This window comes from Lynx canadensis, chromosome F2 (assembly GCF_007474595.2).
Source record: "Lynx canadensis isolate LIC74 chromosome F2, mLynCan4.pri.v2, whole genome shotgun sequence".
Classification (NCBI taxonomy): Eukaryota; Metazoa; Chordata; class Mammalia; order Carnivora; family Felidae; genus Lynx; species Lynx canadensis.
The window spans coordinates 31,826,441-31,854,343 of NC_044320.2; positions in this window are offsets into that span (position 1 = coordinate 31,826,441).

The window sequence follows — 27,903 nt, forward strand, 5'->3', positions numbered from 1 at the left end:
GGGTAATTAAATCCTTGTCATACTGGTGGACTACACTGAATGAAGTTGAGATGCTAGAAATTCCTAGGTGCAATACAAAAGAAATCTGAGAAGTTATAAAGATAAGGATATTGGAGTGGAATTATCAAAGATGATTAGCTCAACCACTCCCTAACGATTGGTCTCTGAGAAGACCCAGAAGACGCTTCTGTCATCAAAACACTAAATGCTACATTGACTCTCCTCTTTGGCCAGGATTGAAAGTAGGAGATGCTGACACTGAAATGGTTTCTAAGATTTAAGGGAAATAAAGAATTTTCAGGACAAAAGAGGCCAGGTAGCAACTTAACCAGCAGAGTCAGGTGGGTGATTTTCATAACGGGCGATAGGACTGAATTGGTTACAGAAAGTGTGACCTACAGAGATCCTTGGAAATGGCTAAAATCACAGGCTCCTTAGGACTGTAACAGCTGGATGACACACTGAGGTCTTCCTCAATCTATACAACCAGAGTAGCTCTCATTGTGATGAAAATCGCTCTGACTTAAGCTATCACAATACAAAATCATGGATTCCCACCTGATTTCAAGGCCCGAGCGAGAGCACTGGAGCCTAGGTACACTCAGAGAGGAATCTTGCATCACTAGTAGATACTTGATTCCCCAGTTTTTCCTCCCAAGGACTTGTAGTTATTTACCAGGGTGATTGTATATTGGGCAAAGCAAAGTACGCAGTCTTTGCCAGTGATTTTCAACATTCTAATTCTGATCCAGAGTGCCACTGTGGTCCAAAGGCAAGTGATAAATTGAAATTCTGTGCTGAGTTAGTGTCGCAGAGAACTCTGTGGTTCTGCAAACCAATTCTGTGCTTAATTCCCCCATTCCTGAGTGAAGGGTTGGAATGGTATACTCAGCAACTGTTAATTAACTTCCTGACATTTTCACAATGCTTTCGAGGTAGAAAGACCCCCTCAAAACAAATCTCCCGCAAACCTAGTCTTCAACTCTCTAGTAAAAGATATATAATAAGCCAAAGAAAAATCACATTTCTGGGGGAATCATAGAGAAAAGTATCACCACCAAATATTTAAAAGATTCCAGGGTAGTACCTGCGATCATAACCTCCATGCAACTCACTCGTTTAATTTATGTACAAACTATGTGAATTCTGAAAAAAAGACAGAAGGTTCTCAAAAGCTTAGATGATTATACCAGTTGCAAGTGATTTTTCAAATGTGACCCATTACTGGAACAACTTGAGACAGCCCTTGACACCAGGTACACAGCTATTTATTGGCCAGATATGGTGTTCATGGTATCCATGAACACAGAACTCCAGAAGGTATGTGATTTCACCTTTACTTGACAGGAGAGCAATACAATTTACTGTCTTATATCAGGGCAAGATCAACTCCCTGGTTCTGTGCCATACATAGTAAATAATCCAGAGGCCCCTTGATTATGTCACCATCCTCTAGGTTTTATGCTGAAAAACTTTACTGATCATATTCTCCTAGTATGATCTGGGGATCAGAAAACAGTAGGTACGCTAAGTGCCCTGGTAAGACAGGTGACAGGAAGATAGATTCAGATCAAACTCCATATATAAGAATGTGCATATATGTACTTATTATCCATTTATTTATTTAATGTTGCTCCTCTTGGCTAGAATGTACGTTCCATGAGATCAGGGACTATGTTTTCATTATTTGACACCACATTCTCAGCACAATCTTGGCACCTAAAATAAATGAGTATCCAACAGATAGGTGTGTTCTTTACTATATACCCTTTGCTAAAGAATGGTGACACTTATTACAGCTATCTTCTTCTGGTAAAGATCAAGTTTTCGGTGCTAGGCATTATGATTCAGAAAGGTTTTGAATTCTGCTAAAACAAGATTTGATATGAAATCATTTGGAGGAAGAAGTATGGTTTGGAATAGGTAATAAACATTATAAATTTCCTCAATTCTCAGTGATTTCTATTTGAAAGTACTTTCATTTATGAAAAAGGACAAAATAATTACTTACTTTAAGAAATGCTAGGGAGATACTGGTCACATGGGTCAATTATGATATTCTATTGAGTATTTGTTGTTTGCTTTTACCACTTAATATTGAGCAAAACATTTTGTGAAATATGAAAATTTAATAAGAGAAGAGGTCAAGGAAACAAAAGAAAGGAGTAAACAAAAATGAAACATCACTAAGACATTTCATATCAGATTTTGTTTTTAAAAGGGGGGTAGTATATAATGTTTGTTGCTTATCCAAATAACAATTGGTAAAGAAAAAAATGTTTTTTTTTACTAAAAATTAAATTGCATTGTTTTTAACTTCTAGAATAAGATATCTAAATGATCAGAGACATCTTTCTAAATAACCAGTATATTATGCCAATAGAGGAAAATCCACACAGGAAACCAGGAATCTCAATGTCATATTTTGCTAGCGCAGGGCAGATGACTTTGCTTTATCTACCCACCTCCCGTCATCTGTCTAGCATCAGCCTAGATGCTACTTCACCAACACCCCATCCCCACCATTTAGAGTTGGGCTGGAGGCACTTCCTAGGTACTGTCATATTGTCATATTCTATCATGCATTATTCTGTAAGGCTTAATGGTTGCAGTTTCCTATTTTCTCATCCGATGCCCATTTTGAAGAGAGGGGCTATTTCTTGTTTCGGATGATATCCCCAACACTGGAACAGTGTCCAAGCCCAAAGCAGCCACCAATAAACATGGGTTGAATAAACAAGGAGACAAAACATGACAATTGACACCATGTCGACTGACAGAACATTTTCTCAAATTTGATGGAGAAGGGTCTGGTTGCTCCTGATGACATTTTTTAATTCAGAGAAACAAGGGTGGACGTGAGGATTGACCATGGGCTTAAAAGACCCACAACCTGGACTTGTTTTTTCTTCTAAGGATCAGCCCCATTTGACCCATTCAGCATTGGGAAAAGGCATGAACCATAAAAGAAATAATTTATAATCTGGAATTCACTAAAATTAAAAACTTCTGCTCTGCAAATGATAATAAATGAAAAGACAAGCAATAGACTGGAATAAAATATTCATAAAGACATATTGGTTAAAGGTCTGTTATCCAAATTCTACAAAGAAACTCTTTAAACTCAGAAAAAAGAAAACAATCCAGATTAAAAAATGGGCCAAGGGCCTTAACAGACATATCATCAAAGAAGATATACAGATGGCAAGTGAGCATAAGAAAAGATGCCCCACATCATACGTCATCAGGGAAATGCAAATTAAAACGAGATACTACTTCACACCTATTAGAATAGTCACAATTTAGAACACTGACAACACCAAATACTGATGAGGATGTGAAGCAACAGGAGCTCTCACTTACTGCTGGTGGGGATGCAAAATGGTACAGCTACTTTTGAAGACATTTTGGCAGTTTCTTACAAAACTTAACATACTCTTAACCATCTGATGCAGCAATTATGCTCCTTGGTATTTATGCAAAGGAGTTGAAAAATATGTCCACACAAAATGTACACAAATGATTATAGCAACTCTATTCATAATTGCCAAAACTTGGAAGCAACCAAGATGTCCTTCGGTAAGTGAATAAACTATATAGTACACCCAGAAAATCAAATATTATTCACACTAAAAACAAATGAGCTATCAAGTCACGAAAAGACATAGAGGAATCTTAAATGCATATTACTAGTTGAAAGAAGCCAATCTGAGAAGGCTGCATAGTATATGATTCCACCTATGTGACATTCTGGAAAAGGCAAAACTATGGAGATAGTAAAAGGATCAGTGGTTGCTGGTGATAGGGTATGGGAAGGATGAATTGGCAGAGTACAGATTTTTAGGGTGGTGAAAATAAAATACTCTGTATGATGTTATAAATATGGTATATGTCATTGTCCATATGTCTAAACCCATAGAATGTCCAACACCAAGAGTGAACCCTATGGTAAACTATGGACTTCAGGCGATTATGATGTGTCAGTGTTGGTTCATCAATTGTAACCCATGTACTATGTGCATTTTCTGACCACAACGACGTGAAATTTGAAGACAGCCACAAGAAAAAAATTGGAAAGCCCTCAAAGAAATGGAGGTTAAAGAACATCCTACTAAGAATGGGTTAACCAGGAAATTAAGGGAGAAATAAAAAAAAAATACAGGGAAGCAAATGAAAATGAAAACACGATAGCCCAAAACCTTTGGGATGCAGCAAAAGCAGTCATAAGAGGGAAGTATACAGCAATATAGGTCTACATCAAGAAGCAAGAAAAATCTCAACTACACACCTAACCTTACACCTAAAGGAGCTAGAAAAAGAACAGCAAATGAAGTCCAAAGCCAGTGGAAGAAGGAAGACAATAAAGATTAGAGCTGAATTAAATGATATAGAAACATTCAAAAAAACCCAGTAAAACAGATCAGTGAAACTAGGAGCTGGTTCTTTGAAAGAATTAATAAAATTAATAAACCCCTATCCAGACTTACCAGAATGAAAAGAGAAAGGACACGAATGAAATCATGAACGAGAGAAGAGAGATCATAACCAACACCACAGAAGTACCAATAATTATAAAAGAATACTGTATTATGAAAAATTAGATGCCAGCAAATTGGGAAATCTGGAAGAAATGGATAGGTTCCTAGAAACATATCAACTAGCAAAACTGAAATGGGAATAAACAGAAAATTTTAACAGACTGATAACTAGCAAAGCAATTGAATCAATAATCAAAGATCTTCCAACAAACAAAAGTCCAGGGCCAGATGGCTTCCCAGAGGAATTCTACCAAACACTTATTTTTTAAAAAATAATTTTTAACTTTAAAATTTTTTAATGTTTATTTATTTTTGAGACAGAGAGAGAGGTGGGGGAGGGGCAGAGAGAGAGGGAGACAGAGGATCCAAAGTGGTTTCTGCACAGAACACAGAGAACCAGATGTGGGGCATCATGACCTGAGCTGGTCACTCACTTACCTGACTGAGCTACGCAGGCACCCCTCTACCAAACATTTAAAGGATTAATACCTATTCTTCTCAAACTGTTCCAAAAGATAGAAATGGAAGGAAAACTTCCAAATTCATTCTATGAGACCAGCATTACCTTGATTCCAAAACTAATCAAAGACCCCTCTAAAAAGGAAAATTACAGGCCAATATCCCTGATGACCATGGATGCAAAAATTCTCAACAAAATACTAGCAAATCAAATCCAGTAGTACATTAAAAGAATTACTTAAGACAATCAAGTAGGGTTTTTTTCTTGGTCTGCAAGGGTGGTTCAGTATTTGCAAATCAATCAAAGTGATACACCACATTAAAAAAAGAAAGGATAAGAACCATATAATCCTGTCAATAGATGAAGAAAAAGCATTTGACAAAGTACAGCATCCATTCTTGATAAAAACCCTCAACAAGGTAGGGATAGAGGGAACATACCTCAATATCACAGAAGTACCACTCCAGTGGGGGATGTTGATAATGGGGAAGCTGTGCATGTATCCAGATAGAAATTATATGAGAAATTTCTGTACTTTCCTCTCAAGCCTAAAACTGCCCTAAAAAGCATAGTCTTAAAAACACTATGTCTTTTACATTTTTTCTAGTGTTTCTATTTTCTATTTCATTGATTTCTGCCATTATCCTTATTATTCCTTTCTTTCTAATTACTTTGAGTTTAATTATGTTCCTGGCTTAAGGTGATAATTTAGACAATTGATTCTGAACATTTCCTCTTTTCCAGTACAGGCATTTTAGAGTTATATGTTCACCACTAAGCACAGCTTTAGTTGTATCCCATACATTTTGATCTGTTGTGTTTTCATGACTATTGAGTTCAGAATATTTTTAAATTTCTCTATTTCTTCTTTGAGCCATTGGCTATTCAGAAGTGTGTTGTTCATGTTCCAAGTATTTGCAGTTTTTAGGTGTCTTCTTGTTATTGATTTTTAATTTAATTTATGTTTTTGAGACTCATATATGCCAGTATGTTGACTATTGTGGTGAAGGTCTCATGTTTCCCTGAAAACTGTGTGTATTCTGCAGATTTTTGGTGTCCTGTTCTGTAAGTACTAATTATGTTGAGTTGGTTAATAGTATCGAGAAGATGTTCTATATCCTTACAAATGCTTATCTATACTTACTGAGAATGGAGTGTTAAATTTTCCTGTTATGCTGTGGATATCTTTCTTTAGTTGGGTGGGGTTTTGTTACATCAATTGTGATGCTCCTTTATTATCTCTACCTAGTTAGAATTGCTATGTCTTGTTAATAAATTTCCTCTTTCATTATCAAGTAATGTTTTCCTTTACCTCTGTTTCATATTAACACTGTTATTAATACAAATATTAAGAGAATAATACCAGCTTTCTTATCTTTACTGCTTATACAACATGTCTTTCTCCATTCTTTAACTTTTACTTTATGTGTGTCTTTGTATTTAATATACATATTTTATAAACAACTTGTAGTTGGGTCTTGCTTTTTTATAATTTTGAATGTCAATTTCACTTACATTTAATATAATTATTTGTATGATTTGGCTCAAGCTCACCATCTTCATATTTGGTTTTCGTTTGTGATTTTGTGTTTTTTTTTTTATTTAAAAAAAAATTTTTTTTCAACGTTTATTTATTTTTGGGACAGAGAGAGACAGAGCATGAACGGGGGAGGGGCAGAGAGAGAGGGAGACACAGAATCGGAAACAGGCTCCAGGCTCTGAGCCATCAGCCCAGAGCCCGACGCGGGGCTCGAACTCCCGGACCGCGAGATCGTGACCTGGCTGAAGTCAGGCGCTTAACCGACTGTGCCACCCAGGTGCCCCATGTGATTTTGTGTTTTTGTTCCTCTGTTGATCCTTTCGTTGTCTTTTGGGGAGTTAACCAAATATTTTCTAATATAACATTTATTTCCTCTACTGATTTCTAAACTATATTTCTTCTTCAGTTTTAACTGGTTGCTGTAACACTAGACCTCTTTTATTAATTTATTATATTTTAAGTGGTTATTCTAAAATAATAAAATGCATGTTTAACCTATCAAAAACTAATTTGAATCAATATTGTACCATTTCACATTACACTGGATATTTTACACTTCTACTTTCAATTTCAAACTTTTCACTTTCCATCTGATATTTCCCATTTCACAAATGTAATAACCTTAGAACAATGCAACTTAATTTACTTGTCAATCTGCTGTACTTCATGTTATTGTTTAATGTTTTTTCCTTCTACATATGTTATAAACCTTACACTGTTATTGTTTTGCTTTAAGCAAAACAGTCGGTTATCTTTTAAGGAAAAATGAGGGGGATAAAAACCAATCGTTTACATTTTCCAATTTATCATTATTTTTGGTAGGTCCAACTTTCTATCTGACATTTTCTTTTAGCCTAAAAGACATCCACTCCCTTAGTACATTTCTATCTACAAGATTTTCCCCATGTCAAATTCCCCAAAATGGCAGTATGATTGGTCCCGTTTGCCATTGTTTGATTATGTTTCTTCATATCAGTTTATAGATTAGCTACCATTAGGTTATAGAATCTACACTTGACCTAATCAGCTGTAGATGAACTTTGAGGATGAGTAACATAGCAACCAGAACTTTGGATGAGTAACCAAATATTGCTGACTAGGGCTACCTCTTCAACAGAGTCTATAGTTAGAATAGTTTATTCCAGAATAATATTCATACCAGCTACCATTCACTGAAAGTTTATAAGGCTTTATAAGTTTATAGTTCAGTGGTTATCAGAAATTATTTGATCTAATCCTTACAGTTACCTTAGGAGGTAGTTATTTTTATGTCTTAAATAAATTTTCTAAAGTCACAAAATCATTTATTGTAGAACTGAGATTCAAAGCCTAAGCAGCATGACCTCAAAGACTATGCATATTTTTTAAAACCCCATGCTGTGCTGTTTCCTATAAAACTAACTGGTTGCCAACATTGCCTAAGTGATCTATTTGAAGATGCACGATAGAACAAAAGAATCAGGACTAGAAAAAAATTTCTCAAGAATGACGAGAGTTTAGTTGGGAAGTGTGGGCATTAAAACTTTTTAGACGTGTAGAGCTAACTCCAGGTAGTTGTCTTACATATGGTTACAAAGCTAATTATAACCGTGTTTTTTTACTAGGAAAGATATAATATGAGCACCAGGTGATGTATGGAAGTGTTGAATCACCACACTGTATACCTGAAACTAACATTGCCCTGTATGTTAACTAACCAGAATTTAAATCAAAACTTAAAAAAAAATGTAGTAGAAATGTTAACAGTGATTACAACTTTACAAATGTTCTATTTTTCATGCAAGGGTTTTTAGAAAATGTTAGTTTTTTAGATCGATAACAGAAGAAATGAGAGAAAAATAAACCAGAAGTCACAAGTGGTGCTCTTTGGATGGTGAAATTATTTCTTATTTATTTCATTATGCCTTTCTATATTTTTCAATGCAATCAAAAAGAGAGATAAACGTTATCAGAAAAAAATGTATTTCCCCTTTGATGCTGTGAAAGGCTCAAAACACTTGAAACATGTAGCAGCTATGATGTTTTTATTCCAGAAATACATACATCTGTGCAGGAGATACTCCCTTTGAGTCTTCCTAGTCCAGTCAAAGCCCCCATCTAGCCAGGCTGATGGGAAAGGTAGCCTTAGGTACTCTTGGAACTCTTCCTTGCAAGAGTCCTGCAAAGGCCCTGGATGTTGTATGAACAGCACAACGTGTGAAGGCCCCATGTTTCATTGATCCACACTGGTTGCTGCTAAACTGGCCAGCATCCAGGAAGAGCTGGGTTTTGGAAAGCCAACAGATCTCTCACTATCTTTTCACCTAGCATATAGGAAATTCTGCCGTTTCCTCGAGGTCCTGCTATTTGTAGGATTTATGGCTCTCTTCTGCTTCCTAGGCTAAAGCAAATGATCTCTTCATTACTTCTCTCAAGTCCCTCAAAGCACTTATCTCTCTTCCTTTCCCCTGTGGGATAAATCTCTTTGTACTTAAGACTTTCACAGAAGGTAGGAAGACATCTTGTCTTGGGGCATTAAAATATATATGTATCTCCATTTTGTTCTTCATGATGAGTAGACAGCCAAAGATTTTTTGGCAGTCAGTGCTGAGCAAAGCTTTCAGCTAGGTGTTGGAGTTGAAAGGAGCTCACAACCCAGCTGGGAAGATAGGCCACCCATATGGATAAATAATCAGCCAGAGAGAGCCAATGATAAATCCGTTGGTGTTAGTTTTATTATCTCTTTCCACCGTCTTTAGATCTTTTCACATGTTTTGCTTCCCTTTCCTTTATCTATGTTTTTTTTTTTCTTTCATATGTCCTTAATCAGTATCCTCAGTCCTTTCCCCCAAATGGAAGCAGACAGATTTCTTCCTTCCTACACAGATTACTCAGTGGGTATGTCAGAGAATTTTTGTTTTTCTCACAAAGCAAATTAGAAATTTGAAATGTCAGGTAGACAGACGTGTTAAAAGTTCTTGTCAGGTACAGGAAGAGAGATGATTCAACATCTATACATACAGGAAACACAACAGAATTCAGTTCTATTATGTTTTGGGGAGTATACATCTCATAAATTACAGTTCTGGATCATTTCTACAAAATCTCTGCCCTATCAAAAGTTTCTCAAGAAACACCACCTTGTTTGAAAATCAGAGCGATACACAAGTGACTAGCTCTCTCATTTCATCCCCTGAGCTGTCAATCTATGAAGCTTTTTATGGAGCATTTCTTCTTCTCTAAGTATGCCTTCGTTAATGAAAGAAACCTAACGTTTTCTTAAATCAACTAGTTTGTCCAATACAGTATAATCTCATCTAGCTTTCCAGATCACTTCAGTGTCTATTTAATGAATCAGAGAGAAAAAACAAATGTAGAGGAAAACAAAGAATAAGGGAATATCTGTCTACAATTTTCTAATATCAGAAGATTGGAATGAAACACAGAGAAACCCACTTAACCCCTTACTGTCCCTCCAACATTCCCTATGCTCACCTTTCTTATGACTGTTATCATTTTGAAGCGGACGATGATTTCCAAAATGTCCTATTTTCAGGATCTCAAGAACACATGAATAGTGTATACTAAATGCACATTGCATTATACATTATTGTTCTGAGTTGAAAGAAGCTTTCTTCTTGGATATCACAGTTTTAGTGTGAAGAATTGGGTTCCAATCCTCACTCCTCTTCCTAGACAAGTGGTGTTAGAGATGTGACTGCTGCTCTGTGTTTTAGTTTTGTCATTAATATGATGAGGGAAAGACTAGAATCAAGCTTCGAGGACTGTGGTGTGGGATACAAGAACTGCTCCAGTAGTCGCAAAGACTAACATAGAGAGTACATATTTGGAATTTTTCATTCTTTTTATGAGGGACACCCAGGTGGCTCAGTCAGTTGAGTGTCCAACTCTCGGTTTCGACTCAGGTCGTGATCTCACGGTTGTGGGATCGAGCCCTGTGTTGGGCTGCACGCTGGGCAGGGAGTCTGCTTAGGATTCCCTCTCTCCCTTTGCCTCTGGCCCTCTCGCTCACTCCCATGCCCTCTCTCTCTCTCTCTCTCTCTGAAAAAATAAAAAATGCTTTCTTGAATATAAAGTAAAAAAGAAACTAGTTTAAGAGTTATACTTAGAGGTTTGGGATTTATTCGTATATTTTTCCTCTCTTTGGATATATATCAGATGCCGTTGGACAGAACCCGAAGAGTTCTGAGGAGAGCCTTTTCGAACTAGTATCACTCTGCGAAGGGCTCTCTGCCAAACGTATGATTTGCTTCTACCATTTCTTCACATTGACTTCTGGCCATAACCTACCTTGGATATCACTTGGGGTTTTCCATTTCAATTCCAAATTATCAGTTACCCTTTGCTGCCGCCTATTTTCTCCTGCTGATTTCGCCATGCGCTTGCCCACAACAATTGGCTTTGTTCTTCTTTCCTCTAGAAATTACCCTGGCAGCAATGTCTGGCAGAGTTCAGGACTGTGCTCTCCAAAGAAGCATAGGAAGTAATTTAAAAGCTATTTTGGAGTCAGAGCCAAGGGAAGAAGTGTTGGTAAGACAGCAATATTAAAGGCTAGTACTTTATAACTCAGTATTTGCTTACTTATTGGATTCATTTAGCTCTTTTCCTCAAAAGAGAGCAAGTTTCTGAAATCTCTTCCATTCTAAAATGAAAGATAACCCTTATTTAAAATTTAAAAGACAGAAGAGCCTTAAAAGTGTTATGTAACATCATGTTTGTGGCTCACTGCATTTGTTTTTTTATTTCAATTTTAAGTAAGCATTTAATGAAGGAATGCATCAGATGCTGTGTGGGTACAAAGTCAAATCAGATGCAGACTTTGTATTAAGAAGCATTACATATTGAATAGAGAGCAAAAATGCTGGAAAATAAATAAAAAGTGAAATGTTGGAGGAATACATCTCATGGAAACTTGAAGGAAAGGGAGATTATTTCTAGCTGGGGAAATCGAGAAAGCTTTTATGTGGAGGTAGGTGTCCTTTTCTTCTTTCATTATTAATTGGGATTCTGTTGTGAAAAAAGATTCAGTGGAGGCTAAGCAAGAAATAATGAAATGCCAAAGGATGAGCGCAAGAAAACATATTTAATGAAATAAAACTTTTACTTCCAAAGTTTAGCAGTGGAAAGGGGAACTAGTTAGGTCTGTGTTAAGAGTCAGAAGCTCGACTGTAGTTTAAGAAAGGCAATGCATTGGGCCATATAACAGTAAAGCCCGGAGGGACATTAATTTCATGCATAATCGGATGCAGGTTCTCAAACAACCTCATCAGCCTCACCAGGCACTCCCTATCTCAGCCTGATGACTGTACTTCCTTTTGTATTAGCTTTACATCCAGGAAAACTCTATAGTGGCCATATTGGCTGCTGGCTGTTCTAGGCTATAAGTAGCCAGGTAATCAACTACAGTGGAATAAAGTGTTGGGGCTGATTTTTTGGGTTCTGTTTCACCAAGTTTGGGTTTCCTGCCTGTCCCTAAGCCAGATCCCTACTGTGGCAGGCAAAAAGTGACACTTTGACTGACCAAGCCCATATTATGTAGGAACCCATAGAGCCTGAGAAGGGGTCAGCCCAAGGTAACCCATGGTGTGAGAATGGGGAGAAGTACCTCATTAGGAAAGTCTGGTTGAAATGACTGGCAGAAGGAATGGATGTTGGGGGCAGCTAGAACACACAGCAGTCCATTACCAAGGGGAAACCCCACATTATGGGGAAGAGTGGCTAACTAAGCAACCTTGACTGTCTCCCTGGTCACTGCCACCATCTTTTGGGCACCACACTGTTCCTTCCTAACACTCTGGTTCAAGTATATATATATATTTTTTTTAAAAAGCAAACAAATGTCAATTGGGTCTCTCTGGCACAGCTGAGCTTCCTTTAAAAAACACTAAGAAAAGGAAAGGAAATAAATACTACTAAAAGATAAATGGAGGTATATTAAAATTCTTGAGTTTATTTGAGCAAAACTTAATTCCAAAAGGGCAGTGTCAAACCAGAGGTGGTTAGGAGTGTTCCACTGGGAGGAGTGAGGAAAGACCAACAGAGAAGGTGCCAGGACAAAAAAAAAAAAGGGGGGGGGCGGAAATGATTTGATTGGCCGTCACTTAAAGCCTAGTTTGCTCTTTGTGATTGGTTGTCCTTACGTTTGGCTTTCCTAACCTTGAGGCATTTACAGGCTTAGGTTTTAGTTTGCTTACACAGGCTACTACTGTTTTAGAGCCACCTCAGTCTAATGGCCTCTTTGCTTAATTCATTGAATAGTACACAGGAATACCAATATTAGAATTACAAAATACGGATTTTTTTTTGACAAAATTAGCATAAGGGAAAATATTGGTTGCCAGTATCTTTTTCCTGCTTCCTTCTTTCCTGATATGCCTAGATTTTTGTCCCAATACTTTTCTCTTTCCAACCATGTCCAAATACTTCAAAGGAAGCTGAATGCTTCCTTGGCAACAAAGGAGCTGATACAAATGTCCTCATGAACAGGCATGAGAACCCCTTGAAAAAAAGTGAGATGTAATGAAAGATTTCCTGGGGTTTTCTGTAAAGATATTTCCCTCTTTTTAAGAGTAAGCCTTCAGAGAAAAGACTGCTTCTTTTTAGCACATGGTATGTAGACATTAAGACTCACTTTTATTACTGTTACTTTGCAACCACAAAAGAAACCTCCTCTTGTCCCTCCTCCTTTTCTCTTTCCTCCTTCCCCTCCCCCTTTCTTCCTCCTTCCCCCTTGCTTCTGCTACCTTTTCTCCCCCTTCTCTTCCTCCTCCTCCTCCTTTCCTCTCTTCTGCTTTTTCTCTTTATAGAACAAAACCAAGGCAGAGTTATATCTAAGAAATACTAGTTTTTGGTGCAGAGAGATGGGGTTATCTACTTTGAATGCAATCTCAAAAAGAAGCATTATATAAGTGTGAAGCACAACAAAAAAACAAACAAAACATCGACTCTGTTTATTTCCCAGAGTATGTCACTTGATTTCTTGTCTAAAGCTCAATTAAGGTGACCCGATTGTTTCATGACCCATTAGATTTGGGCTCCTTATTCACAAACATCTTCAAATAATGTGAGTTAAAACCTTTATCATGGACCCATTCATTTCTGCAAGTTTTTCTCCCTTCAACTAGATTAATTGCCCAGTTACCCAAATTTAAGTAAAACGAATCATTGGCCCTTTTATAAATAAATTCACAACAGGCATTCTTTGGGGCCATGCTAGAATATCTTCCCTTAGCTTTCTTTTTTGTTAGATTCACTGTTGGCAGCAAAATGTCAATTTCTGCATCTGTTTGTATGTTCAGAGCCTGACTGACACCATGGAAGAGGAGAGTGGAACAGAGTGTGAAAGGTCAGGTCAAATTTTATCTCGCTCTGTAATGACGAAGGCCTTGGACAGCTGCCTTGCTTGTTTGCTCATTCCTATCAGATGATACTGGCTGTGATATGTGTTTTCACACTCGTGTGAAAATTTGTCAAAAGCTTGATGAGAATAAATAGAATCTAGGAAAACTGACATTTGGAAAGAAAATGTTCCTTTAGTCTGTGGGTCACTCTTTGCATGTATGAAACTTACATGGTTTGAAACCTATTTATGTCTATGTGGAAAGATATGTGGGGCATCCATTAAATCCATAGCATAACTTAATAATGACAATGAAGTCTTTAATAACGAGTGGAGATAAGCCCCATTAGAATAACAATGTGTTCTTTCACATTTAAGGGACTTGTTTTTTTTCTAAAACATATGAATGTGTTTGCACATAAAATCCTGCAAATATTTGGGTCATAAATGGGTTTTAAATGAAGTTTGTCTTATTGGTGTTTTAACCCTTTATTATCCTTAAGATTTTTTTGTCTGTTTTGGTTGTTCATCTTGTAGACCTCAAGTTAAGCTCTGTGATGGTTAATTTTATGTGTCAATTTGAGTCGTGGTGTGCCTAGATAAAATATTGTTTGGAGTGTCTGTGAGGTGTTTCTGGATGACATTAGCATTTGGAATCCTTGGACTCAGTAAGGTAGACTGCCTCCCTGTCGCCCAGCACCTCCCCCCCCCCCCCACCATTATCCAATCCATTGAGGGCTTGAATAGAACAAAAGGCAGAGGAAGAATGAACTTGCCCCTTTTTTCCTTCCTCAGTGTGTAAGCTGAGACATCTCCTCTCATCTCCTGCTCTCAGATTGGGAGTTATTTCATTGACTCCTCTGGACCTAAGACTGAATGACACCACTGGCTTCCCTGGGTATCCAGCTTGCAGATCGCAGATCAGGAGACTTCTCAATCTTCATAATTGCATGAGACACTTCCTCATTCTCTCTCTCCCTCCCTCTTTCTCTCCTCCCCCACCCCTCTCCCTCTTCTCTCCCCCTTCCCACTTTCCCTCTGTCTCTCTCTCTGTTTCTCTGGAGAACCCTGGCTAATAAAACCCTGTATAACAAATTTCCACAAAGTTTGTTCCCTGGACTTTGAGGTCTGAAGGAAACTACACCATTCTCTCTGGAAGAGAAAAAGGCTTTGTCCTTTAATAAGTTTAGGAAACACCAGGCATCAGGAGACAAAGAGGCTTCTTTACTTCAGGACTTTTTGAAGCCTCTACTGAGCTAACAGTGCGCATGGGGACTCTGGAAGAGGGAGGATCTCATGTGCAGCATTTCCTTGGCCTATTTTATTACCAAAGTTTGGGGAACACACATCTTACAGGAGTCCTGTTCCTTAGAACACATTGTGGGAAGAGGCCATTGTAAGGCCTTCAAGAAGTGGGTAGAGAAGGACTTATGATAACATGCTTGCTTTCTTTTGCCTCAGACATTTGGATTCTCCAGTAAGTAGATGAATTCTGCAGCTCTAAATTCATCTGCTGCATTTTCTTGGTTACTGCCAGGTCAACTTCCACAAAAAAGTCATTATCAAAATGTCACACTCTAATAACTTAGAGCAATTCAGGAAAAGTCTTGTAAAACTACACACATTTTTATAAGTTTGGAGTGACCGAGAAATATTTAAAGAGAAATAAAGGTTTCAAAAAACATCTATACATTTTAAAACCAATATACTTTAATGACTTGCAAGTTATTTGAAATCATGAAGGTAATAGCTACAGTAACATCATGATCTCTAAAATATATTCTGAAGAATTTCACAAGACTTCTACAAAGAGGAAAATGATAGCTCTTTAATTTTTATTCCCACTAACAATGAATGTAGAGAGTGAGTGAACTGATGTTTTCAACTTCTAATGATTTTTGAAAAAGGACAAATAAAACTTCTGCATTTTCACAGTGGAACTCAGACAGAATACTTACCCAGATGATTTTTGGAGTTAGAGATTTTTTTCTTACTGAGAATTCCCTGTAAATGATCTTAGCATCTTTGCAAATAGAAATCTTGCTGCCAGATAGTTGTGCTTTCTGGGAATTTTACTTTACATTTCATTTATTCATATATTCATTATTCATATGTAATGACATATAATATGAATGAAAATTTTATTAGTATCCCTTCTAGTGAGTTCGATAATAATCATTTCTATCAATTAGTGCTAGCAGAATTTCCCCTTCCTCCCGTGACCTGAGAATATCTGAACTATAGAATAGGCACTTATAATCTTCTTGTGGCCTTACTGCTACATTAAATTTTTTTTTAAATAAATAGAAAATTATGCATTTAAAAAAGCTTCAAGTCAGGGTGCCTGGGTGGCTCAGTCGGTTAAGCACCTAACTTCGGCTCTGGTCTATGATCTCATGGTTTGTGGGTTTGAGCCCCGCCTAGGGTTCCTTCTTCCTCTGCCTTTTGTTCTATTCAAGCCCTCAAAGGATTGGATAATACCCACCCACATTTGGGGGGTGGGGCGGGGAGGCAGTCTACTTTACTGAGTCCAGGGATTCCAAATGCTAATGTCATCCAGAAACACCTCACAGACACGCTGAACAATATTTTATCTAGGTGCATCACAACTCACTCAAATTGACACATAAAATTAACCATCGCTGTCAGTGTGGAGCCTGATTAGGATTCCCTCTCTCTTTCTCTCTGCCCTTCCCCTACTTGCACTTTCTCTCTCTCTCAAAAATAAATAAATAAACTTAAAAAAAAAAGTTGCCAATCAATTCATGGTTATAGGAACAACAAAACAAAATTCCCAACTGTTCCTATCCTCAGCATCCCAGGCTTCAGTGAGTCCTTCCTTTGGTCCACAGCAGCTAGAGAGGGAAAGAATGTTGCTCATCCTGTCCAGCCTGCCAACCAGCTAGTAATGCCACTGATAGATCACTCCTCTCTGCCTTGCCTCCCTCAGGATCTCACTGTGGGAATCTCTTCCTGATCTGTTAGATGTTCATAGGCAGCTCTATCAGTTGGTGCATGGTCTTAGCAAGTTTTCTGTTCCTAGGATCACTATCAGTTGATCATGTAAACTTACTTTCAGCAGAAGTGAGAGGAAAAATCACAGCTTCTTTCCTTCTAGATCACCATCTCACTTATAAATTTAGGTTTTATTTTCTCCTTTGGAATTTCCTTCTTCTCCAAGGGTCACCACGTCGCCCCTCCACCATGATATAGTCATTTCTGTTCTTTGGTTCTTCAAAGGTATGATGGGTTAGTGGACAGGGCAGTCTTAGAATCAGACAGATTTGGATTTGAATTCCAGTTTACAACTCTTATTAGCCACTTGGTCTTTAAAAATAACTTAGACTTGGTTTCTTCTATGGCAGAATAATAACAACAATCCAAATTTCCTAAGGTTTTGGGAGTATCAAATGAGATAAATATCTATTAAAACTCTGGCACATAATTGGCATTCAATACGTATCGAGCCCCTATGGAAAATTCTCTCTTTCTGTACAAACTCCACATACTCTTCTGCAATTATCTCCTCCTTCCAGTGAAAACAGCAGAGTCAAAACTATTTGCTAGTCCTTGCATTGGACTCTTCAGTGCAATAAAAATAATTAGGAATTAATTTATTTAGCAAGTATTTAATGTGTAATCCATGCACACTGCATTGCACTGGGGATAGTATAAAGAAATTTAAGAAACAGCTTCTCCTTTCTAGAAGAAGCATCACATCTATTTGGGTAGATCAGAAATGAAACAGCAAAATACCAATTCAAAGTTATATATAATAATTGAAAAAATGAGTGTGGAATTTTTGTTGTTGTTGTTAAACTAGAGATCTCAGTGTAGGAATATTTGGAGAAGGCCTTTTGGAACTAGCTGAGATCTAACCACCTACAAAAGGAGGCTTATGATAAAATGATTCCACAAGACTATTTCTGTTTCTGTTTCCACAGCTTGCTGTCTTAAAGTATTCTATGTTTGATATTCTGAGTATTTTCTTCAATTCCCTTCATGACAAAATCAAAGGATTGCTTCACAGAGGTGAGGTGTGGTTTAATTATATGGGAAAATATCATTTTAACTATGAGAGAAGAGATTATTTTAAAGACTGTTTTAAGTTTTATAAAAGGCAAGAGGCTATTGTAGTTAGACACATAATAGCTTCTGAATAACATTTTTCAGATAACTATTGTCAAATGAAGTTATTTAATATTATAGGTTAGAAAGTATCAGGTTTTAATGATATAACTGTAATTCCTCTTTGATGTATGAATTTGTCCACTCAAAAAATACTAGTAAGTATCTTTCATGAATTAGAGGTAGCCCCTACCCTCCTGAAGCCTATGTTTTAGTGAGGAAGATAGGGATTTACGCGCAAATGTGTGGCTAAATAATCACAAGTTTTGATGAATGATAATAGAGGACAAGAATGGGTACTGCATGAGAGAGAATAAAAAGAGAGACTAAACTTAGATTTGGGAAAGGGTAGGGGAAGGCCACTAGGAGAAGTGACTGGTACAGTAAACCCAAAGAATGAGCAGGACTTAGCTAGTGAAGAATGCTTAATAGTGAAGGAGGGAAGAATTCCAGGCACAGGGAACAGCATGTGCAAAGGTGCTGAAGTTAGAAAGAGCTCAGTACAATGTTTCAAGACTCTTAAAAAGGCCGCTTAGCTAAACACACAAAGAGCAAGGAGGAGAAGTATGAGACGAGTGTGAGGAGGGTCTAGGAGACCAGAGCAAGGGGTTTGAGTTTTATTCCAAATAAAAGAGGAAGACATTGAAAGTCAATAGTTATCTTTACATAGTAATTGTTACATAATAGCATGTAATAAATATAACCTAGTAGCATACTGTCCGGTTCTCAGCAAGTGCAAATAAATTAGTATATCATTATCAACATGATCATGGATTAAAATAAAGTGGATTAAATCTGAGAAGTCAGTTCTAAGAGGAATTGCTTAAAATTTTGTGTTGCTATTCCTGAGCCCCTGAATTCTACATGTTAATATGAACCCTAGTTAAAACTGAGTCTTAGGGAATTGGCTCCTAGACACTCCAGCATCCTTAAATGGCAATGCCATAAAGATGTCAGGACTACTCAGTAAATCAAGAAATTATTTTTGGGGGGGCACCTGGGTGGCTCAGTTGGTTAAAGCATCTGACTCTGGATTTTGGCTCAGGTCATGAACTCATGGTTTGTGAGTTCAAGCCCTGCACTGGGCTCCTCTCTGAGTGTCTAGAGCCTGCTTGGGATTCTCTCTTCTTCTCTCTCTGCCCCTCCCCTGCTCTCTCTCTCTCTTAAAATAAATAAACTTTTTTTAAAAAAAGAAATTTTTTTCAATGGTAGTATCAACTCTTAAAATACTTTGAGAGTATATTTCTCGAATTTCAAAAAGTTGAGTACTGTGATTATCAACTATACACACACACACACACACACACACACACACATATATATATATTTAACACATACTATGACTTAGGCACTTGGGCTACAAAAGCATATAAGTAACAGCCCTGGGGGAGTTTGGAATCTGAAGGATCAAAGTTAAAAATGCACATGAAAAGATAGGACCAGATTGGTGCATTACAGGAATTCAGACAGGAGGTATCACCAAGAATGGAAATAGTCTGAAATTTCTTTCTACAAGCAGATAGATGAGCTTAGAATTGAAGAGAGAGCAAGTCCTTCAAACAATTCAAGGGAATGTCCCTAAATATATGTGACATTATTTCACTGTAAGATATTAAAATATTGGTGCCAAATGCATTATTCACAGAAATGAGTCTCCTCCCTACACCTTTTGTCAGTGAGAAAATCTGAAATTGGAGAAATTCACCCAGATCTGATTAATTAACTCAACACTTAACTCAAATTCCACACTTTCATTAGAAGCAGCAGCAAACATGAGATCTATTTTAGACCCAATTTTAGCATTAATAAAGACAGATTCTTCCAAAAATGACTTTTTAAAAAGGGCACAGCAATAATACTTCATCAAATACTAGTGTTGTGTTTATAGCCACAGAATCATTTAACAGGTTTGATTTTGCTTCAGTTTTGTGCAACTTGTGTTAAATTCGATGGAGTTTTTCTCTTAAGTTCCAAGATAGTAAATTCATAAATTGATGTTACCTCAAAATTTTAATTTTGACTTACATTTTGAGTTTGCTCCATATAAGTAAGTATACTTTCACTCTAATTTTTCCAAGATTACTTTTTCAAGTTTCAAGAGGAGTCACCTTCTTCAGGATCTGGTGACCAAAATGGCATCTCCTTTATTCATTCCCTTACAGAATTTGCTCGGGCATATCTAGGGAGTGCTGTCTGCCAGAGAAAGTATGAATTGTCTATGGGAAACATTTAACTGACTTTTTAAGAAACACACTCAGAGTGGGGCACCTGGGTGGCCCAGTCAGTTGGGCGTCAGACTCTTGATTTCGGCTCAGGTCATGATCTCAGGGTTTGTGGGATCAGGGCCCACGTGGGGCTCTATGCTGACAGCGTAGAGCCTGTTTGAGATTCTCTTTCTCTCCCTCTCTCTCTCTTCCTTTCCCCCACTTGCACTCTCTTACTATCTCAAAATAAATAAACGTTAAAAAAAAGAAACAGACTCAGAGCTTAGAAGACTCAACCTGTTTTCATTCCATATTTTAACATCGATAGACAATTTTTAAGAGCTCTTCAGGTTTATATAAGAACTTTATACAAGAGCAGAAAGTACAGACAATTCCCATATGGCTTCTCATCCTTCCCGTCTCACAGTTTCCTTCATTATTACCTTCTTGCATCACTATGATGCCTTTGTTACAATTGATGAGCCAGGATCGTTACATTATTATTACCTACTCGTTGATGTTGTATATTCTATGGGTTTTGGCAAATGTCTGACACATATCTGCCATTACAGTGTCATACAGAGGAGTTTCACTGCACTAAGCAGCCTCTGTGTTCCACCTATTCTTCCCTTTCTCCTTCCTTCAAATTCCTGGAAATTGCTAATCTTTGTACCGTTTCCGTATTTTTGATCTTTCCAGAATGTCATGTAGTAGGCATTATATAGTATATAGCCTTTTCAGACTGGGTTTTTCACTTGGCAATGTATTTCAGTTTCCTCCATGTCTTTTCATGGCTTGATAGCTCAGTTCTTTGTATTGCTAAATAATATTCCATTATGAATGTACCACAGGTTGCTCATCCATTTACCTACTAAAGGACATCTTAATTCTTCTAGGTTTTAGAAATTGTGAATAAAGCTGCTATAACTATCTGTGTCCAGGTTTTTGTGGATGGACACACACACACACACACACACACACACAGGATAGTGCCCGACACATAGTACATGCTCTATAATTGCTAGCTCTTATTGCAGTTCAGCTCACAACCCATTATTTCCCACTCACATTAGCAAGACAATGTGTAAGGAACCATTATCTGGAACCAACTGAACTCTAGGTTTGGGCAGAGATTGCTAGATCCTCAAGAAAATGACTTTACTCTTCTTCCTAGGCACACACTGAACATGTGTTTTGCAGTCTCCTCTGCAATCAGGGATGTACAGATGCCTGAATTTAGCCAGTGGAATGTGAGCAGAATTGATGACTGAGGCTTGCTCCATAAAAACCTCCTCCAAGCACCTCCCCTACTCCCCAGTCTTCTTTTCATGACTGAGATGGCAAACACCAAAGCAATCTTGAAACTCTTAAAAGATGCCAAGGCAGCTGTCGGCCTGAGCCCCAGACAACTGTGCGTAGAGATCCTCCCACCAGCTGAAACACTTGAGTTAGGCTGTTATATGAGCAAATAATGAGTTTCTATTGTATTTGGCGTAATATAAATTTGGAGGACAAATTTGTCATAGCAGCTCATATCGCTCTAATATAATGGTTAAGTGCATTATCACCAACCACCAAAAAGAATTTGTTGTGATTTTGTAAAAAGGCGCAAAACAAAAATAAATTCATATACCTGAAATCTACATATTATTTGGCTTGATCTTTCACAGAATGCCACTTAAGGAGACCATGTGACTAAGCATATTATGATTGAACATATTAATGGTAGACATAATTATTTGCTTTTTTGTTTGCCTTTCAGTTTGGGTTATACCTTAAATTTTAAATAATATCCATCCTAGTGGTTTGATTTTTTTTGTATTCTGGTCTTGCTACTCAACAGAAACATTACCCATTTTCACATATATCATTTTAATAATTGCATAATCTTTTATTTAATTGATATCCCAATTTTCTTAACCATTCCCTTATTTTTATACAGTCAGGTGGTTTCTAAGGTATTATAATAAATCTAATGGTACAATAAGCATCTTTTGAGCATTTTTATTTTAGAATAATTCCATAAGTACAAATCATTAGGTCAAGGGATACAAATAATTTTATGACGATATAGTCTTCCAAATTAAATTAATAAGTTGTTGCAAATGACTACGTCGCAATAAGTAAGTTGTTAGACTATGTTCCCAGCCACTTCTCCAAAATTAGGACTTAGACTTTCAAAAGTCTAAGTGAGTGAGATACATTGATCTTGTCATGACCATGAAAACGAAGTCACAGTTTTTGTACGTTCACAGGAATCATAACTTGCCTAGCTCAGTGTCTAGCATATTAAAGTGCTCAATGAATACTTGCTGAAAGGATGCATAAATGAATAAGCAATGAATAAGTGACTGAATACGTTTAGAAATGAGTGTATGGGATTTGTTCTAGTTTTGATATTTTCTCGGTATATTAAATGTTCTGAGTTGTTTTTTTTTTTTAATTGTTCATTACAAGGAATGGGTGTGCCCTCACACTGACATACTGGTTAGGAAAGCAGAGCTGGATCTCCAGCAATCACATGTGAGGTTGTTTATATCACTCAAGGCAGGATAATGCAGGAATAAATGGAAAAGAGCATCTGAAATAAATTCCTTTAAAAAGAGCCAAGAGGGAAGCTGCAAGACCAGCTACAGGCACTGAGTTCAAAGATAGTCAGATTTTTATGACTGTAACCTCTTCCCCATCCCTGCTCATGGTTGATTGGTATGTGAATGGACACGTGAGCTAAGGTGTATGAATGAATCCTTTCCAAGGGACTAGAGATGAAAGAGAACATGAGACCATTTTTTTTCCCTGAAAGTTGTAGTTCAAAGAGTAAAGCCCAGGAGTTGCAGATGTGCAAATATTCTGTCAAGGGGAGTATTATTATATAAAGGGATTTAAAAAAAAAAATGGAGGAGCAGCTCTTTATCTCTTGTGAAGGTCCAAGTTAATTTCTAAGTTAATCCTACAGGAAGCAAGTGAGAGGTTCAGCATACTAAAAGATATTTCTTGGGGTACTTGGCTGGCTCAGTAGGTAAAGCATGTGACTCTTGATATTCGGGTGGCAAGTTCGAGCCCCACGTTGGGTATAGAGACTACTTAAAATCTTTAAAAAATAATAACAGATAACTCTCAGAAGTCTTTTACAACCTAGTCCCTTTATTTTCCTAAGGGAAAAAAAAATGTGCTAATTTGATTCTTCTCTCATGGCTTCTCAGGATCCTACTTGTCAGCTCCTTCTCCTTTTTTTAAAGATTTAGTCAGAATTCCGTTAAAATTTCCTCACTGTCTCACCAACCAGCTGTTTCAGAAGGAGAGGGTGGATTAAAAAAGGATATTTTTATGGTTAAATGCCCCGGATAGTTCCCACCACAAGGAGTTCTTGAGATAAACTGCCTTTTTCTTTCATATCCAAGAAGATTCACAAAGATTTTAGCTATAATGGATATATATATATATATATATATATATATATATATTTGTCCCCCAAAATGTCAGTGATTCTTTCTATCCAGCTATTGTACACCAGGCTTCTTCTCGGTATTCCTTCCTGTAAAAGTGTTATTCTTCCTGCTCCTTGGCTGTCAAACTTGTTATGACTTGCTTTGGCCAATGGAATTTGAGCATGGGTGATGTATACAATGTCTGAGCAGTAAATTTAAGAAACATTTCAATGTTCTGTGATCGTTCCTTTCCCTCTGCCAAAACAAAGGCATGTTGCAGGAAGGGGCTACTCCTTTACCCTAGGACTTAGAGCAGGGAAGACACAGGGAAGAGTCATAGCTTTCCTCCAGGCGACATGTAATGTGGACAAGAAATTAACTTTATTATTGTAAACTGCTGAAATTTTGGCATTGCTTATCACCCTAGCATAACCTAGGGAAAGCTGAATATACGATAGCCAGTGACCATTTTTCCTTTCTCACCTGGGACACTGAGAGACAGTCTTCTACTCTATAACAGAGAGAACACAAAATATCTACTTGCAAAAATTCTTAGGATATTGTGGAAGACAGAATCCCTAAAATATATTCCATGCTTCTATTTTATTTCCTGTTATGAATTATATAAATTATCTTCTGCTACACCATACCATCTTAATGGTGTTTTATCAATACCATATGTTCAAAAAAGGAGATAAAGTCACATGACAAATAGATTCAACCTCTCTCAGTCTGATATGGCACAAAAGGCCAAGAGACCATGGTATTTTCCACATCTCAATTTTTTCCTATTGATTGTGAACAGATGGGAGCTATGCTATTTAAAGAATAGTAAATCCTGGTATTTGGCCATTATCCAAAGCAAAACGAAAGAGGGGGTGGCATTCATCTGGCTCAGTAGCAGAAGATAACTAAAAATAAGCACCCAGCCCCATCACAGGAAGGCTGAGGATTGCTAGGCGAGAGTGCATTTTCCTCAGCAGTTTAGGGTCATCCATTCACAAGTTTTAAGTTGTCTACTGATCTGTCACATGGATTGTTTCACTGTTGTGTTCATTTAACATTCACCTCTATGTCCTCTCCATTTGATATTAACCTAACATACAGATTAAGATGATTTGCAAACTGAAACAGGTCCTGTTTTTTCCCAGCCCATTGAGTCCAAGTGTGATACTGCTGGCTCTCAAAAGTTTCTATCCAAATATAACTTTATTCTCAAAAGCGACACAAAATTCATAAAAGTTACACTATGAATTAAGGTCTCTGTAACTGAAGGTGTGGTCCTCTGAGGGTTACTGATATTAACATCAGATGCTTTAGGTAAGTTGCCACTCATTTCCTGAATTGCTAAGTCTTTTCCCACAGATAGAGGAGTAGTTGAAAAGGCAATAACCAGCTCCTAGAACAAAGCCAGGTATTTCCAACATGCTGCAGTGATTTTCAACTTTCAACCAGAAGAGTAAAACAAGTCACTGGAGACTAATGTATATGCAAACATAGTACTGATACAGTGTATTGATCGGAAGATCAAAAATGTATGGGTTCTCCCAAGGCTTGCAGGTGGCTATTGAACAATTCTCAGCGGATCTCACTTCTTTATATACACTTCAGATGGTATTGATTAAATTATGCCCTGATGAAATAAACAAACTATAAGAACATGAAACAACATGGAGGAAACTCACAAACATGATATTGAATAAAATAAGCCAGGTAAAAATAACCTATAGTGTTAGAAATCAGTTGTATTTGCAGGTGAGGGAGGCCAAACAGTGGGCACCGACATGAGGCCTTCAGGGATGGTAGTCATATTTTATTTCTTGATTTCAGGGGTAGTTACATAGATGTATTCTAGTCATGGTAACTCATCAAAGTAATACTTCGAATTTGTGTACTTTTCTGTAGATATGTCATACTTCAATAAAAAAGGAAAAAAATCATACTCCAATGCTAAAAGCACAGTCTTCTGTAAAGCTGTCTCCACCGATAGATGCTGTCTAGGTGTATGATTAAGTGTTATTAATATTAAACCTGTAGTTGGTCTCTGGGAATTAAGTTTTCCTAGTTTGTATGGAAAGCCTCATGAGTGGTTTCCAGATATTCTCTAAATAGGGGTGACTTTGCTTTCCAGGTCTTATAGATAATTGTGACCAGAGAAATTTGTGTAAATTAAATCGTAATGATAGCACGATCAAGAGTAACTTATCATCAGAATGAATGTGACTGGGGACCCAGAACGGAAAAGTAAAACTCTTATCAAGTGAAATCCTTAATATCAAAGAATTTGGTAATTTAAAGTTATATTTTGCTTGTATTTGTTCAATTCCACATATAGTTTTTCTTAGGTTCTCAGCATTCCTTTCTTTCCTCATAATTAACCAATAACTTGTCTTTAATTGGTCAAAGGAAATTTTCATTTTTATGTAATATTTTGGAGGAATCAAAAAGTCATAAATCTTTGATCTGATTTAATAAGTGAGGAGCCTAATATTTATATGATTTTTCCAAAACTTTGACTTCTATTTTCATCCATCATGTATTTTTGTATAATCCAGTAAACAAGTAAACTTCACTTTTATGTCCTCCCCTTGGGCTTCAATAAGGAAATGTTTAAGTCTTTCACTTGTAGGATCTTCCTAGTAGCTATGACAGGGTATACATACCTGGAGAGGGAGGGTGATCTGATTTATTGATCAAGTTTATTTCCTTCACTTCATTTTTTTCTTTATTCTTTGGTTATCTGCTAGAAGACAGGTCACTAGCACCATAAAGGTTGGGTTCATTAACACTGGTCCCAAAAGGGAATTTCCATTAACAGACCCAAAACCTGCTAACATTTCAGAGTGGTGAGGATTTTGATCTCTGACTTAAGTAATTTATTCAATAGTTCCATTATGTCCATCGCTTGGAGGTGAGAGCAAGGTAGAAGTTTCATTTTATATAGATACTATGCTCCCTTTCATAAACAATTCTAGTTGTGAAATATATTCCTTAAGCAGGTATTTTGGGACCAGAGATCCTGTATATTTGAACAACATTCACATAAGACTGCAAATGTTGTCAGCATTAGCCAGAAAAGTAATCCCATAACCTGAATGAGAATGACACACAAATCTATTTTTTATCTGGATGGCATAACATGTCCCAGAAATAGACATGCACGTATTGTTATACATATGAAAAGATACTCAGCTTCATTCATAATGAGACAAATGCAAAATACAACCAAACTAAGATGTTATTTTTCATACATAACACAAGCAATGTCAAAACAGTTAATAACTTTGTCCATGAGGGATAGAGCATACATTTTTACAACTTCTATGGAGTGTAATTTGGCAATGCCTATTCAAATTACAAATGCATTTATACTATAACCTAGCATTTGTCCTTCTGGAAATTTGTTTTATGGATGTACTTGCACCATACAAAATGATTTGGGTAGAAGAAAACTCATTAAAGCATTAGTGCTGTCATAGTAAGAGATTAGAACGACTTAGGTGTCACTCAACACGAGAGAAATGAAACGCGGAAGGGTACATTCATACAACGGAACAACATGCAGTTATTTGAAAATAATGATGAAGCTTTTTGTGTATTGAAATGGAAGGATTTGCAAGATATACGATATTAAAGCAAGAAGCCAAACAGCACGTGTAGTCTATGACTGTTTATGCAAAAAAGGAATGAGATTAATAAGCATTTGCTCATATAAGTATAAAACATCTCTAGTGAGCTATGTGAGAAAGTGGTGACACTGGTGGCCTCTAAGGAAAGGCAGTGGGGGGTCGGGAGGGGCAGGATATAAGGAAGAGTTTTTAATTGCATGTCTTCATGTATGCTTTGAATTTGAAAATTGGTAAATAAATCACTTACTCAAAATATAAATGCAGTTAGAAAAAATAAAGAATATATTTTCCTGATGAACAATCTCACTCAATCAAGATTTAAAATATCATCCTAATATTAGTAATAAAACCCAGACCAGAACAACTGTAGTGGTCACAAGCTCAGTTAACTTTCAACATCTTCAATTAATCTACAAGACCCATCAGTCTTCATATGAGACCAAATTGGCTATTTAAAGGGAGAGTTAGTTAGATGGATTACCCAGTTCCTCTTTTCATACTTCAGTTGTGATTTTAATTGTTCCTCCTGCGTCCCGTTAGTTTTGTATTTGTATTTGCATTTTGTATTTGTAATTGTGGTGCTGTGGGGGAACTCCAGAAATTCCTGTTTTGTATCCTATTATCCTGAATGGTATCC